Genomic DNA, 14,703 nt, shown 5'->3' with positions numbered 1-14,703 from the left:
GTGACCTTTTGATGTGAAATCAGGAACATTTGGGTGAACTGATCCCAGGCTATTTGACTTCGGCAAGAAAACAGTTGTGGGCAAATGAGCATACCAGCGTTACGATGGTCACATCGGCTAGTGTTACATGCCTTTATTGTGTTTCACTAAACACTCTGAAACCTGAACGAAGGACTGCTTTGTGACACCACCTCATGTCTTAAAAGCCCACCTAAAATATCCCATACATGAAGTGAGTGAGATGAATGCGGACCATCCTTTTCTTAGAAGCCCAGCGTGATCTAGTGACAGGGGCACACTTTACCACAGATCTGCAGGATAACCTTAAGTAAAACATGCCACTTTTTCCCCTCCTGTGTTTTGTCTATTTTGATCTTCAGAGCAGGGACCGTCTCTAACTCTGTCTTTGCAAAGTGCCTAGCACAATGGAGCCCCGATCTTAGAGCTTGTCTGCACATCAAGTTACAGCGCAGCAAGCCTGGATGTGAATCTACAGCACACCATGTAGTAACTCATCATGTAAACAAGCCCTTGGGTGCAGGCCGAGGGTCATGCAAATGTAAATAACAGCATCTAGTACTTTGCATCAGTAGAGCTCAACATTCTTTACAGGCCAGTATGATTATTCCCATTTTACACATGGGAAAACTATGGCAAAACAGGTCATATGATTTGCTCTACATCACCTAGAAGGCCACTGACCTAAGACTAGAAGCCCAGTCTGCTGAGTCTTGGTCCAATACACGACTCACTAGACCACTGGCCACTCGTGTAAACTGGTTTCTCATTGGCCACCAGTAGTTTCCCCAGGAACTGAAATTAGGGGGGGTGTTCGAATTTACAGGGGAGTGTCAGGGCCAATGAGATAGAGATATCTAAAAGAGATATGAATAAGTAAATATTTCATTAGGATAATGCAAATTTAACATAAGGATAATGCAGGTTACACCAAAACACATAACAAGTCTAGATTTCTAAAAATATATAATTTTTTTTAAAAATGTATTTAATTTAAATTGACTTTTGAAAAGTAAGCCATCATGGGATAAGAGGGAAGTCCTCTCATGGATCAGTAACTGGTTAAAATATGAGAAACAAAGGGTAGGAATAAATTATCAGTTTTCAGAATGTAGAGAGATAAATAGTGGTATCCCAGAGGGGCCGGTACTGGGACCGTTACTATTCAACATACTCATAAATGATCTGGAAAAATGGGTAAACAATGAGGTGGCAAAATTTTCAGATGATACAAAACTATTCAAGATAGTTAAATCCCAGGCAGACTGCGAAGAGCTACAAACAGATCTCACAAAACTGGGTGACTGGGCAACAAAATGGCAGATGAAATTCAATGTTGATAAATGCAAAGTAATGCACATTGGAAAACAATCTCAATTATACATACAAAATGAAGGAGTCTGAATTAGCTGTTACCACTCAAGAAAGAGATCATTGTGGATAGTTCTCTGAAAACATCCACTCAATGTGCAGCGGCAGTCAAAAAAAGCAAACAGAACGTTGGGAATCATTAAGAAAGGGATAGATAATAAGAGATAAAATATCATATTGCCTCTATATCAATCCATGGTATGTGTACACCTTGAATACTGTGTGCAGATCTGGTCACCCCATCCCAAAAGAGAGAGATTGGAAATGGAAAAGGTACAGAGAAGGGCAACTAAAATGATCAAGGGTATAAAACAGGAGGAGAAATTAAAATGACTGGAAATTTTCAACTTAGAAAAGAGACAGCTAAGGGGGAATATGATAGAGGTCTATAAAATCTTGACTGGTGTGAAGAAAGTGAACACGGAAATGTTATTTAATCCTTCACATAACACAAGGGCTAGCAGGTTTCAGAGTAGCAGCTGTGTTAGTCTGTATCCGCAAAAAGAACAGGAGTACTTGTGGCACCTTAGAGACTAACAAATTTATTTGAGCAGAAGCTTTCATGGGCTACAGCCCACTTCATCAGATGCATAGAATGGAACATATAGTGAGGAGAGATATATCCATACAGAGCACATGAAAAGGTGGGAGTTGTATAATCAACTCTAAGAGGCTAATTTATTAAGATGCAGTATTATCAGCTGGATAAAAAACTTTTGTAGTGATAATCAAGATGACCCATTTAAGACAGTTTGACAAGAAGGTGTGAGGATACTTAACATGGGGAAATAGATTCAATGTGTGTAATGGCTCAGCCATTCCTAGTCTCTATTTAAGCCTAAATTGATTGTATCTAGTTTGCATATTAATTCAAGTTCAGCAGTTTCTCATTGGAGTCTGTTTTTGAAGCTTTTCTGTTGCAAAATTGCCACCTTTAAATCTATTACTGAATGGCCAGAGAGGTTGAAGTGTTCTCCTACTGGTTTTTGAATGTTATGATTCCTGATGTCAGATTTGTGTCCATTTATTCTTTTGTGTAGAGACTGTCCAGTTTGGGCAATGTACATGGCAGAGGGGCATTGCTGGCACATGATGGCATATATCACATTGGTAGATGTGCAGGTGAACGAGCCCCTAATGACGTGGCTGATGTGATTAGGTCCTATGATGGTGTCACTTGAATAGATATGTGGACAGAGTTGGCATTGGGCTGCCTTGCAAGGATAGGTTCCTGGGTTAGTGTTTTTGTTCTGTGGTGTGCGATTGCTGGTGAGTATTTCCTTCAGGTTGGGGGTGCTGTCTGTAAGCGAGGACAGGTCTGTCTCCCAAGATCTGGGAGAGTGAGGGATCATCTTTCAGGATAGCTTGTAGATCTTTGATGATGCGCTGGAGAGGTTTTAGTTGGGAGCTGAAGGTAACGGCTAGTGGTGTTCTGCTATTTTCTTTGTTGGGACTGTCTTGTATTAGGTGACTTCTGGCTCCTCTTCTGGCTCTGTCAATTTGTTTCTTTCATTTCAGCAGGTGGGTATTGTAGTTTTAAGAATGCTTGATAGAGATCTTGTAGGTGTTTGTCTCTGTCTGAGGGATTGGAGCAAATGCGGTTGTACCTTAGAGCTTGGCTGAAGACAGTGGATCGTGTGGTATGTCCTGGATAGAAGCTGGAGACATGTAGGTAAGTACAGCGGTCAGTAGATTTCCGGTACAGGGTGGTGGTGATGTGATCATTGCTTATTAGCACAGTAGTGTCAAGGAAATGGACCGCTTGTGTGGATTGGTCTAGGCTGAGGTCGATGGTGGGATGGAAATTGTTGAAATCATGGTGGAATTCCTCAAGGGCTTCTTTTCCATGGGTCCAGATGATGAAGATGTCATCACTGCAGAGTAGGGGCATTAGGGGAATGAGAGCTAAGGAAGTGTTGCTCTAAGTCAGCCATAAAAATGTTGGCATACTATGGGGCCATGCGGGTACTCATAGCAGTGCCTCTGACTTGAAGGCATATATTGTCCCCAAATGTAAAATAGTTGTGGGTGAGGACAGTCTCAAAGTTCAGACACCAGGTTTGGCATGTAACTAGTTCACAAAACTGGGAGGGGGTGTTGGGGAAATTCAAGGGGGTGTAGGGGGAAATCACTGTTGGCCACTTAAAACAGGACTCACTGTGCATATATTTATACAGGGTTCTTTGCATCTGTTATATTGCAATTTCAGTATGCTCCTATGCACTTTTTTTGGTTAGCTCCTGGCTGTATAGAATTATAGACACAGAATAGATAAATACAGATATAGAAGAGTCCAGTAGAATTAAATGGAGATGATTACCTTTCTACAGATTTCCTGCCGACGAACCTGCCAAATTCTACAGCAAGGATAAAATTCTCTAGCAAACTTTATCAGGCGTTCCTAGTGAATGCCCTTTAATTTCTACAGAATCTTCTTGGTGGTGCTCTTATGAGATTCTACAAGGCTTTTCCATAAGACTTCACGGTACTTCACCCAAATAATTTATGGGCAAGGGCAGACACCCCCACCCCCAGGCAGCAGAATCCAACTCCAGCTGCCAGCTCAGATTCCTGAACAGGGAGGGTGGCTCAGATTTGGTGTTCTGCACCGGGCCTATTTGAGTGACGTACAACAGCTACTGCTCTAGATTCAAGTCCATCTCAGTCACGTGTCAGGCAAGGGAGACCTAGCGACCACAGGAGTTGAGCTACAGGGGAATTGTTGAACATTGTTTTTCTTTTAGCAAATGCTGATTCTTCAAAATGGAAACTTTTCACACAAGCATCTTGGCTTCAACAAAACTTTCTCAGGTCCAGCCTAGAATTTCTCGGGGGGGGGGAGGGGGAGCCTAGGATAGACTAGCTGAGAGCTCAGTGGTTAGGGCACTCGCCCAGTTAAAAATCAAGCACAGCACAGATTTGCACTTGCATCTCCCACATCCCAAGAGTGAAAACAGCCGTCAACCCCCCTCATTTTTCACAAAACAGAATTCTGGCTTTCCAGCCAGCAGGCGTAACTCTGTTAAATCACACCAGCTCCACCAGTGTAAAATTGTGTGATCGGAGGATCAGGCTGCTGGCTTGGGCTCTAAAAGATTATGCCAGTTTCCTGTGCTCACCAGCCATCTCCGATGGACGGCATTCGCAGTAGCTAACCTCACCCTGAAACTCTCGACCAACTCTTGGTACAAGGTACAGCTAGCAAGACAGCTCTGTTGTAGAAGTAGCAAAGTCCCATGAATGGGGCATTGGATTAAGAGGCACGGGTGCTGCTTCCACATCTGCCACGGACTTTGTGTGAAACCCCTGGGCACATTGTTTCTTTACTCTGTACCTCAGTTTCCCTAGCTGTAAAATGGCCACCTGCCATTGCAAAGTGCTTTAAAAGGTAGGTATCATTATCCCTGATAGGGTTGATGGGGAAAAAAATTACATCTCCACCCTTCTTCCAATAGAAAACTGTCATTTCAATGCACAGACTCTTTTCATGGACCATGTTGGCTTTGGGTAGAAAAATTTGACTTTTCATCCAAAAGTAAAATAAAAATAAATAAATAAAAGTTTTTAGCCTGAAAATTTCAGTTTTTCAATGAAAAGGGCAAACTTTTCCATGGGGAACTCCCCCCCCCCCTCATTTTCTGACCAGCTGCTCTCCTTGACACGTTGCAAGACATTTTTGAAGCTATGCCACGTTATTTTTCTTCCACCCTCGTGCGATTCTGCTGCTTCGGCACTAGTCACCTACAGGCTCTTTTGCTGCAAAGGAGAGAGAAAAAAAAACAAAGCAATAAAAATCGAATTGCTTCATTCAACTCTTAACTTATATTGTAATTAGCACCGGTGTCCTTAGTCACACAAACGCAAGATCCTCACCCACACCTTGCCCCAACCCCAGGCTCTTCCTGAGCCAAGACAAGGAAGCCAGATTTTGTGCTGCGCACTCTGTCACAGTCTCATTTCTTGTAAGGCTTGTCGGTAATCTTTCAGTGACCCAATCCTTCAAATCCCACTTGTTTTGCCCCAGCTCTTTCTGCATCTAGCTAGACCATACGTGGAGTCTGGTAAATAAACCCACGAAAGGACTTCTGGGGATGGGGAAATCCCTCCAGGAGGCCATAGATTTGGAGGAAAGACATTCCCTGCACTGCAAATGCAACCTTAAGGCCACACCATCTTCTACCTGAGGGGATTGGCCAATGAATTTGCATAGCAGGTGAAAATTCACACTGTGCAGAATAGAACTTGCGCTATGTGCCATTAGTTTGAAAGTTTAAGCAGTTCCTGGGCCTTTTCCTGGTCGTGCACAGGGTTGAATTTCACCTACTATACATAACCCTCTGTCCAGTCCCAGGAAACCTTTTCCGTGCCAGAACTCCTGGATTCCCCACATCCTAGCTCGCCCACGGTGCAAACGGCTTCTTTGCAGGGCTTCTCCGCATACTTTCCCCAGGGTATGCAATGAAATAAATAGGTAAGGGACTGAACTCAGCTCTCCGCTGATGGGAGGGCGGCGGAGTCTCTCTCTCTCCCATCTTGTGCAATTGACAAGTCTGCCAGAAAACCAAATCAACCTGTTGGACTGTTTTTGGCCATTACATGGAAAGTTGTTACCGGGAGTTTCCAGAGTAGCTACTTTACCTTATGTCCTACACGTTTACAGTGGGGCATCCCATTCTCCTTATCTTCTGGGCATGACAATAGCCAGCCCGAGTCCCCAGCCCATGGGGTACTAGAGTGGGCCTGCCCGCTCGTGATCATAAGACGTGGCATCATGTTATAGAAGTCAATGGGCTGCCCCCACCTGGGGCTCTCTGGCCGCCAATCTCACAAGAACAGAGCAGAAGGAAAAGGTCAAAGAGAATGATTAGAGATCCTGAAAAGATCAGGAGCATAGATTTTGCAAGCAATTTGCAGTGTCCAACCTATATAGAGGGTCTGCTTTTCAGGGGAGGCTGTGCTCAGAGCTTTCAGATCCCTTTAAGGTGTCTCAGGCCGGACACCCCAAAAAATTACAGATAGTCGCTTTTGAGAAGATAGGCCAGGACTTCTTGGTTAAGGAGCCATTTAAAAGAAAGGGAATTTTGCCATTGACGGCTATGGGGTGCAGTGTCATGCTGTTAAGACATATAAAAGGAGATAGTGCCATGTGCCATAATAATGACGGGTAGGTGCAAAGACTTTCCAGGAGGCAAGCGGTCACAATTCAAGGACAGTTGGTAACAGATGTGAAGCCGATCCCTGGAAATGCTTCTTTGGCTTCTCCCACTCTTTGCAATGTTGTGTTCATTTCAATGGAATACGTGGGCACGTGGATCCAGCAAAGTAAACACACTCCTGCCATTGCACAAGGTTTGGGATTTCAAGTACAGAGACCGCAGGCTGCTGAGTGAAACGGCAAATGCGCTAGGAAATCCAGGTCGACGTCTGGAAACGCACTGAGGATACACAGAAGAAAACAAACCCAAAAAGAAATCTAAAGCCTTTTCAAAGGGAAATGGAGTGGCTATGGATAACCATTTTAATGAACACATATTCAAGCCTCATTTCTCAGAGAGAGGATATGTGACTAGGGCTTCTTGATCTGACAAGCAAACTTTTCTAATGCAGATGAAAGGGCTAGTTCTGTGGCTGAATTCTGACCCAGCCTTTGGCAACACAGACCAACATCAGGAGAAACAGGGTAGGAAAGCTGGGGGAAGCATGGGGTTTTGTAGATGATTTCTGGACAGAAGGTGACCGATCAGTCACAGGTAGATGTTCCCTACCTGTCCCCTTGATTTTCCTCCTCTGTTTTTATTTTCTCCTTCCTCCCATTGCCTTCCCCGCCCAACCCAGCCTCTCTTGTCACATCTCCATATTTTTCCCTCTTGGATGTTCCATTCGTTCCCCAGCAGCTTTGTTATGCCCAATCCCTGAATATACCGTAGATCATATTCCCTGACTGGAAAAAGATGCCATCACGATGCTAAAAGAGGCGAATGCTACTGGCAGAGCTCCAAGACCCCAGAACTTTGGGGGAAGTAGCCCAGATTTGATCACTTCCCAGGCACACTACAAAGAGACACCTGTTTATGGAAAGGGCTGGGGTATGTTCCCTAGATGAAGGAGGGAGGTGGTTGGCTGGCTGAGTTCCCATGGAACTGTTGATTTTAATGTTTAATGTACACCATACCCATTATATAATTAATTATGTTAAGATACCTAGAGCCTTGGGCTAGGCCTCACTCTTATTTTAAAATTAAATAAATCAGCGGCACACCTGGGCACGTACACACTACCATCAGAGGTGCATCCAAAACAGGACGTGGATACATCCCAGAGCTAGTTTTGATCTAGCTACCTCAGATATCCATACTCGCGTGGGCTGCACACACCCGCATGGGATCCTGGGTACTTGCTCAGATGGCTCCCCCTTGCTGAAATCCGTGCTGCTAGGGACTCAGCACGAGCTACCTAGGGTGTGTCTACACCTCGGATTGTTGTGTAGATGGAGCCTTTGTCTTCTTGGCTAGAGGCACTTAGCAACCCATACAGATTACCCTGTTTGGAGTAACATCTTGAGATCTTTCTGCCCTCCATATTTCTTTCTCTCTCTGTGCCGCCTTCTGCCACACAATGCTAGGCAACTTCACCAACCAGATGTGGGATGAAAAGACCACCCCTCCCCAAAGAAGACCAGGGACACCACAATCCACACACCCCAAAACCTCTGGCGGGATTGTCACGCCAGTTGCAAAAGGATTCATGGGTGGGAACACACTGCCACTAGCTAAGCAGAACTGCCCTTTGAAATCAACAGGGCGTAACGTTGGAAAACCTGACGGAACAACATGGCCCCAGAGCAAACTCATTCCACCTATCTAATCTCTCGTGCCGGTCTCGTTGCAGGCTGGAGCGAAGGTTCAAGTTACAGCACCTCCTCTCTATTATCATCAGTGATAATTGTTATTACATTAAAATTGCAGCAGCACCCAGAAGACGCAAGGCACTTTGCAAGCACCAAGTGACGCATCAAGTCCCTGGTTTGAAGATCCCACAGCGGCAGGTGGGAATTCCTTCCTCTACCAAAACCCAACCCACAACCCACGCAAGACTTAAGTCCCAAATAAGGCTTTAGAAGCAGATCCTTAGCCGCTGTAAGGAGATGGAGCTGTGACAATTTTTGCCACCTGAGGTTCTGCTCTTTGGGGATTAATTGGGATTTCTGTGGCTTATGGGGCTTACACTCCACAGGTGTGAATTTCCAGCGAAGCACTTACACACAAGTTTAATTTAAAGCATGTGAGTAACCACATGCTTTATATTAAGCACACGCTGAAGCCTTTTGCTAGAGCAGGACCTAAATGCGTTAAGTGAAGTGGAAAAAAAAATCAGACACTCCCAGAAAGAGAGAAGTAGCTGATTGAATGCAAATTATTTTTAAATGCAGCTCTTTGTAGCCGACACGACTTCTGTGCTCTGCAGGGTGGCGTTACTTTTAATATGAGACTTGCTTGGGCCTTTGGATCAGGCCCTTACAAGTCAAATTATTCCAACAGACTTGGTCGCCCCTCAGAGCTCCTTGGAATGTTAACATTTGGTGCCTCTCCTGTTTCAATCTGGACCCGATCCCCCGAGGTGGCAAAGGCTAGATTGTTAAAGGGATTTAGGCACCTCAAGGTGCTGCTAGATGACTACTGGGATTTTCAGAAGAGCCTGGGCACCTCAGTCCTGAGTGCCTTCAGCTCCCAATGAAGTCAAAGGACCAAATATGCTGAGGACCTCACTCTATTTTCTACTGAGGCCAAACTATCCCTGGGTTTCCAGGGGAGCTGTCGGTAGAGCCAGTTGGGAACATTTTGACCAGTCAAAAAATTCCTGACTAGCGTGAGCATTTCCTAACATGAACAGCAAATGCTCTTGACTCTTTTCCTCTCCCATTGTGGCACTGCAGACCAAGGGGCTTCTGCTGGCTTGGTTCATGCAGAGCTGCAGTGCAAGGATTCCCAGCGGTTGCAGGTAATCTCATGATTATTAACATACCTGCCCTACCTGAACGCATGTTGCACAGCTCCCATTCCAATAGGCTTGTGTCTTGCTGTTGGGCATCTCTCCGATTGTACCAGAACACCAGGCCTGTAATCACCTGTTCCGCCCAAAACCTCTCCCAAGCCGCTGTTCTGCCGTTGCAATTGGAAAGGAGATTACTGAACAGATAAATCTGACTCGGTGCACTTGGAAGATACCACAGCGCAGAGACCTGATTCTCCACTCACATGCAGGTGTGTAGATCAGGAGTCACTCCACAAAGCAGGTAGAATTATACTCAGTTGAATCAGGAGTAAACCCCATGCAGCCAAGCCAGTGTAAAACTGATGTAAATGAGAAAGGAATCAGGTCCTAAAATAAGAGAGAAGAGGATGGATATTCTCTCCATCTCCCTTGCCATATTCTGGGAGCAAAGGAAATTTGGACATAACCAAGACCCTCTCCTTGAACCTGCCACCTCTGGCTTTATTTCAGCAAGACACGTACTTGACTGTCCCCTGTACGCTTGTGTCTTGGCTCCATATATGTTCCACCAGGAAGAGGTCTTAGCAGGAGGTACAGTGCAGCCAGGTCCTACGGCAGCAGAGTAGCTTTGAAGAGTTATCCCAGAAAACCTTCTCCCAGCAGAGGCGAGTGGGTAAGAAAGGGTGACTCGGCTAGACCTTTGGGGCCTGATTCTGATCTGACACACACACGGGTGTAAATCCGCAGTGACACCAGTTAAACCAATGGTCTGACACTACAGGAAAACTAAGGAAAGAGATCAGAATACTTCCCACCCAGCTTTACCCAGCATGCCCTAGGGGTAAGCTTGAGGAAGTATAAAGAGCTGCCCTCCTCCATCCCATCCTTCCTGTAACATCTAAGGGCCTGACCACTAGCCTGGGACTCTGTTGCATCTTCCCTTTGCGATAGACTGATTCAGCACCCTCGCCTCTTGTTCATTCCCATTCCACACCCACTGCATGCCTGTTGGCAAGTACCATAGGCAGCAAGGTTCTCACACTACAAAGCACATCAGTGAAAGACGACACAGTACTCCGCTGACTCACGGGGCTCCGCCTGGCTCAGCCCTGCAGAGATTTAGTTGATGGGTTGTCATCAGATGTGTAGTCAGGGGACAATAAAAACATTAAAACGGCCGTACTGGGTCAGATCAAAGGTCCATCTAGCTCAATATCCTGTCTTCTGGCAGTGGCCAATGCCAGGTGCCCCAGAGGACATGAACAGAACAGGTAATCAAGTGATCCATCCATCCCCTGTCGCTCATTCTCAGCTTCTGGCAAAAAGAGATGGAGCCGGTCCCAGAAATGGGAGGTTTTCCCTCTGTGGAAAATTTAAATGGAAAACAAAACATAATACAATTCAGTTTCTTTGCAATTTCCAATGGGAAAAAAAAACTTTGCATTATGCCTCCCGCACCCCTTCTATGCATATAAAGGGCTTATTAACACCGAAAGTATCACTGGGTGCAATGGTATTTACGCACCAGCGCACAGATTACTCATGAGTATGGGGCTGCAGGATTCAACCTCTCGAGCCTGAATCTCCACTGCCCTGCGACTTGCGTTGGTCTTTCCACCAGTATAACGTAGGTGTAAAACACGATGCGGTTAAAGCGAGAGCAAGCTGCAATGGTGTAAGGGAGCACCCCAGGGAGCGGAGAATCAAGCCCTTTTGGACAGATCCTTGGTGTCAAATCAGCACATCTCCGCTGATTTCAGTGGAACCTTGCCCATTTACATCCGCTGAGGAGCCAGGCCTCATTCTTAAGCGGAGCAGGGTCTTGAAGCAAGATCTCCTACAGGCCAAGCGTGTGCCTGAAGCACTGGGGGATAGAGTCGGTCTCACTTGTTCTGTGGCCCAAAGACTATTGAGTTATTCATACAAAGGCGAACAGCTTCAGTGGGAGAGATAGGGAGAGACCCAGGCCACAACATCCCCTCACACAGAGGTTAGGGCGCTCTCCTGAGATGTGGATTCCAATCTCTAGTCCACAACAGGCAGAGGGCAAACGTGAACCCAAGTCACCCCCATCTTGTCTGAGTGCCCTAACCCCTAGGCTAGAAATGGAGGAGGAGACAGCCCTCATTTGGGGAGCGGGGAGGAGAGAAAGAGCTTAGATATCTAATGTCAGGAGAGGATTCACAGCTGTGAATCCGAAGGGAAGATGAGAGTCTCCCTCCAATCCAGAACTGGACACCAAACTCCCTTTGGCATTTAGGCTCCACCTCTTGCCTCAACCTTTCCTATTGGCTTGCTCAGGCAGCCCTCCCTGCCCACTCCCCTTTCGTGAATCCTATTCTCAGGCACCTAACTCTCCCCATGCATCCCATAGGGAGCCCGGGCCTCTAACTCAGGGTTGCGAATTCCATTAAGGCTGCAGCTCCTAAGTCCTCTTTGTGGCTCTAGCCCTCCCTCGCAAGGTGGACTCTCTGCAGGAGTTAGAGATGCCTGTCAGACTTCTACGGGGACTGAACTTTTCAGTGATACTCCTCAATATCCCCTTGGTAGCTCCATAATATGCCTGTTTCAACACCGGACTGTAAATTAGCCCAACAGAAATTATTCTTTGTCCACGGGCAGGAGAATCCAGAAAGCCCGCGGATACTGTGGTGATGGGAATGATCTAAAAACCTAGAAAGAGGCGGACAGAGAACCCCACTTGGGCCGAATTTAGAACCTATTTGAAAAGGGTGGATTCTAGATTTGGGACAGAATTTAAGATGAGATCTTTAGAAAGCCATTATGTTTCAAAGCATACTACCAATGAAGTTAGGTACAAACATAAATACTCTTGCTGGAAGGTTGCAACATAACACTCCTTTTTTACTTAGAATTCAGGCCACCACTACAAGAACCCAGAAACAGAGAGAGACAAAGCAGGCTGCTCCCAAAAGCAGAGAGATACAACTCACCACACCTTACTCTAGACTGGCCAGCTGCAGACTGACTGCTGGTAGGCCCAGATCACACACTTCCCTATAGAGTCCCCTGGCCTGCAAGCAGGACCAGGAAAAAAAACCTGAAATTTAAAGTGACAGTTTACAACTTTAAAAACACCTTTCAATATACAAAAGCATATTTTAATAGCTAGCATGTTTTAACTCCCAGCACTGAGTCTTTTGTGGTGAAGGCTCAGATTTGAGAGTCAAGATTTTTGGAAAAGGAAATCATGCCTCACCAATCTATTAGAATCCTTTAAGGGTCAACAATCATGTGGACAAGGGTGGTGATCCAGTGGATATAGCGTACTTAGAGTTTCAGAAAGCCTTTGACAAGTTCCCTCACCAAAGGCTCCTAAATAAAGTAAGCTGTCACGGGATAAGAGGGAAGGTTCTCTGATGGATCAGTACCTGGTTAAAACAGTGGTGGGCAACCTGCTGCCCATCAAGATAATCCAACTGCAGGCTGCAAGACATTTTGCGGATGTTGATTGTCCACAGACACCCCTCTCCCCACACACACACACAGAGCTCCCAGGTTGCCCACCACTGGGTTAAAAGATAGGAAAAAAGGGTAGGAATCAATAGCCAGTTTTCAGAATGGAGAGAGGTAAATAGTGGTGTCTCCCCAGGTGTCTGTTCTGGCATCTGTGCTGTTCCACGTATTCATAAATCATCTGGAAAAAGAGGTAAACCATCTGGAAAAAGAGGTAAACAGCGAGGTGGCAAAATTGCAGATGATACAAAACTATGCAAGATAGTTAAGTCCAAAGCAGACTGCAAAGAGTTACAAAGGGATCACACAAATCTGGGTGACCGGGCAACAAAATGACAGATGAAATTCAGTGCTGATAAATGCAAAGTAATGCACATTGGAAGATATAATCCCAACTATACAAATCAAATGATGGGGTGTAAATCAGCTGTTACCACTCAAGGAAGAGATCTTGGAGTCATTGTGGATAGTTCTCTGAAAACATCCACTCAATGTGCAGCGGCAGGTCAAAAAAGCAAACAATGTTGGGAATCATTAAGAAAGGGATAGATAAGACAGAAAATATCATATTGCCTCTATATAAATCCGGGGTAACGCCCACATCTTGAATACTGTGTGTGGATGTGGTCAACCCATCTAAAAAAAGATTTTCTGAACCTTTTCCAATTCCAGTAAAAGGGCAACAAAAATTATTAGAGGCATGGAACAACTTCCATATGGAGAGAGATTAAACAAGACCCGGCCTTTTCAGCTTGGAAAAAAGACGATGAAGAGAGGGATATTAGAGAAGTCTATACAATCATGACTTGTGTGGAGAAAGTGAACAGCGATGTGTTATTTACTCCTTCTCATAACACAAGAGCTAGGGGGTCATCAAATGAAACTAATAGGCAGCAGATTTAAAACAAATAAAAGGAAGTATTTTTTCACACAACCCATAGTCAATCTGTGGAACTCCTTGCTAGAGGATGTTGTGAAGGCCAGAAGACTATAACAGGGTTCAAAAAATAACTAGATACATTCATGGAGGATAGGTCCATCAATAGCTATTAGCCAGGATGGACAGAGATGGTGTCCCGAGCCTCTGTTTGCCAGAAGCTGGGAACAGGCGACAGAGGATGGATCACTTGATGATTTGCTGCTGTGTTCATTCCCTCTGAAGCACCTGGCATTGGCCATTGTTGGAAGACAGGATACTGGACGAGATGGACCTTTGACCTGACCCAATATGGCCGTTCTTATGTTTGGAGAGATCTGGGTTTTATCTACCGCACCCTGTGAGATTTTGGGCAAGTCCCATCACTGCTTAGTACCTCAGTTTTCCCCCATCTGTAAAATGAAGCTAGGCACTGTGCAAACACAGACTAAAGAGATGGTCCTTGGCCCAAAGGCCAACAAACGTAAGCCTCTCGGCAAGTGGGGAGCATCGTCATGGCAATTAGCACTGGGTTTTTCAAAGAATTTAGGCACCTGAATCCAAGTGTTATCGTAATTAGGCTCCTCTGAAAAGCCCTGCCTAGTTTATGCACATTTCAGGAGTCCTCAGAGATTGGCGTAATACCACTAAAATAAAATGGGTCAGAGCATGCCCAGGCTGCCCAATACACAAATGGAAACACGGCCACGCTATAGTCACAAAGAGGAGAAGCCAAGAAGCTATTTTCGAAGAAATGGAGAACACTGTCCCATCAAGACAGGAGCCACAAAGCTGCAATTTACTAAGATGGCAAATTGCAGGGTTGGGACATGAGTTAATAACCATGAGGCAGAAATAGGAAGGTGGAGCCTAAGCAGTGATGAAAGAAGACTATTAAAGAAAATTGCCGGCACACCTAGGCCGGTCAT

Source organism: Gopherus evgoodei, chromosome 3, assembly GCF_007399415.2.
Source record: "Gopherus evgoodei ecotype Sinaloan lineage chromosome 3, rGopEvg1_v1.p, whole genome shotgun sequence".
Classification (NCBI taxonomy): Eukaryota; Metazoa; Chordata; order Testudines; family Testudinidae; genus Gopherus; species Gopherus evgoodei.
The sequence above is the reverse complement of the archived record's forward strand: the minus strand, read 5'-3'. Positions refer to the sequence as shown.